Genomic DNA, 3292 nt, shown 5'->3' on the forward strand with positions numbered 1-3292 from the left:
GTTGAATAATTTTGCACTTAGAACGCAGTTTATAAATTGTTGGATTGAGCTCCTCTTCTTAATAATTCCCAATTCGAGCACTGCATCGAGTGCAATCTCTGCGGCATAGCACCACTAGCCTAGCCAATTTGACTCTTCTAAAGCGGTGGCCGCGAATCGCATCATTCGATAGCGTGTATTTATTACGTGTGCAGGCGCTGGGGTTGCTCAAGTTCGGCTCAAGTCTAGAACATCAGACGTGTTTCTCACCTCTTCTGACTTCTAAGCCCTCGGTCGGCATAACGTCGTCCACTATAACATCCTTACGTCCTCTACCTCGTATTGCAGTACCTACAACCTTTCCTCTTTCGGATGCGTCGGCAGGCTGTACCAATGGCGTAATTACGGGGGGGGGGATTTGGGTGTCGTATCCCCCCATGACCTTTTTTTTTTTTAAGACTGGTTAACTACATTTACCTATGTACTTCTTTATCTAATTATATATATTTTTTATTATTGATATCAAATGCCTCGGCTAGCTGGCAGTTGTCCGAAAAATGATAAGAGTGATAAGAGTATTATTTTTTCGTGGATCGACGACGCTCGATGATTATCAGATTATTTTATCTGGATTAAAGACTATCGTCCCATTGAAGTATTGAATAAAAAATAACTTAATAATGATTTGTACACTTAATCGGAATTTTCGTAATGACTTTCCTAGTTTCGTCGTTATTCGGTAATCGAACATCGGTTATAAGTTACAGTTACAATCAGCAATCGGTATTCGACTTTTATAGTTTTATAATTCATAATTTGATATTGTGATATAGGTACTGATATTAAATTAATCATTCGTTTGGAGTTGTGTTATTTAATTTTAATATTCACTATTTATAAATATATTGCACTGAAAGGTGCTTATAATAAATAATTTTTTTATTTGTGGGGGGGACAAAATGTTAAAAAATGTCATCCCCCCCCACAAAAATGACCAAATTACGCCACTGGGCTGTACCCAGTTGACGATATAGTAGTGATATACCGATAAACTGTCCTATACCGGTATACTGTACACTGTTGTGCATTTTAAATTTAAAATGAAAATATATAAATATAAATTATGAATACACAAAACTCGAAAATAAACAGGGGCTCAATGGAAACACAATTGACGAATTTTCATCTAATAAAATATAACAACATCTAATAACACGTGGATCATATAAAACAATTGTGCTGTTACCCAATGTATCTATGGTTTTTTTTATATCTTTAATGTTTACATATAAGTACGCACATTATTTTACGATTTTTTAACCCTAAAATGTAATGGAATTGTTTTAAATAACATTTTTTTTTTTTTTTGTTTTTAATTAGTTTTATTACACAATCTGTAAATATATTATTTTTACAATAAGCGTAAGTGTTGTAATAGATTAATAAATTTAACATTTAATTTACAATATATGATTTTTTTTTATATAATTTTTATGATTTACCTAAAATATAACCTTTAAACAAACACCAACACATTTTTAAGCTATACATCTTTTGAGACAGTCCTTAGTCAGAACTTAGAAGTCTGTATGAAATGGGAACGAATCTGTGTTGCAAAAAACCAGAGCCGTTTGGGAATTGACTTTTTTTGTAAAACGAGAGCCGAATGGGCTACGTCCACGACGGGTACAAGGCCTAACCTAACCTAGTCATGATTAGGATTTCGGGAAGTTTATTTTTTTAATTATCATTATATTGATATATATTATACATTAGGTATTATAATATATTAACGAGGACTCAGTTTTCGATTTATCTCGTTCTATTTACTTTAAGACGAAGTCTTATTTTTATAATGAGTGGAGAGACCGATATGACGATATATTGATTTGACAATGTATATTATACTTATGTGTGTTCCGTGAATGTGTACACTAGCACTGTACGATGAGTCGATGTGACGATGTATATGATGTGACTGGCTATACCAGTGGCGTTGATCCGTGATCGGCTAATTTATCTATGACAGTGATTCTTACATTTCTTAAAATCACGGAACACCAAACAATAATATATTTTTATGCAGAACCCCTATGAAAATTATCTTCAAAAAATGAGGGTACATAAAATATGGCGATAAACAGCAAATAAATAAATTATAAGCTAAACTTCTAAATACAGTAACATTTCATACTATGATTGACTATTATGTAATATTAAAATGTATAATAAAATAGATTTTTTTTCAAAGTAATAAATCAAAAATAATACAAAGAAAATATTCTTGCAAATCATTTTTTTTTTCTATCAACGTATAGGTAAATCGCCATTTAAATAAATAGTATAGTGCAGTTTGAGAGGTAAAAACAAGCTTCTTCCTTTTAAAAATGTTTGTAACATAATCGTCGTTTTAAAAACTGTTTTCAATCCCCTTCCGATTTAGTACAAACATTTTTTAAATTTTTTATTCGAAATTTGTTACTCGACGGTGCCGTAAGCTATCTAGCTTTTAAAGTTCACTCGGAAATCCTTCCACCATAAAATTTGTATGAAAAAAGCCATCAAAAGGTATATCACCAATACCTAAGTTCGAAAAAAAGTAACATTTTTCAATTTATTTTATATTTACGTATAGATAATAAGATGTACGATATGATAGATACGTAGGAAAAATTTCAACTATTTTTTGAATAGCAAGAATAAAAGAAAATAATTGATTTTGACAAAAACTGTTTATGGGTAAATATTTTAATTTTTCAGTAATTTTAAGGTCCTTTAAGTTTTAGATTCCGAGTGGAACGATAAATGTATTGATTTTACAATGATGTGTGTTTTTTTTTTTATCATCACCTTTTAGAACAGTAAAAGTACTTGGATTTTCTTCAACGGTACCTTTTCTGATAGGAAAGTGAATCTAGTTGGTACTTTCAAAAGGGCCGTGAAAAACAAAAGAAAAATTAAGGAAAAACGGGAATTTTTACGCAAAATCTGTTTTCGAGAAAATTGGTTTTTGGTGTAACTTTAAAACAAATGACCGTTGATACATGAAATTTTCACTGGTTGTTTAAATTTCCATTTTCTATACATGATAAAATTATCAAAATATTTTGATTTGTTTTGAGCTGTTTACGGACAAATTCAGTTTCCAATTTAATTAGTTTATTTTTCTATGAATGTCAATAAAACTTTATTTGTTGAGTAAAAATACTTGAAAATTTAATACAAGGCTCCTACTATATTGTTACAATGAGATTTGAAAAATATTAAAAATCCTTAGTCACAGTTTTTTTTTATTAGCATTTAAAGTCAAAAA

The sequence above is a fragment of the Acyrthosiphon pisum genome, chromosome A2 (genome assembly GCF_005508785.2).
Source record: "Acyrthosiphon pisum isolate AL4f chromosome A2, pea_aphid_22Mar2018_4r6ur, whole genome shotgun sequence".
Classification (NCBI taxonomy): Eukaryota; Metazoa; Arthropoda; class Insecta; order Hemiptera; family Aphididae; genus Acyrthosiphon; species Acyrthosiphon pisum.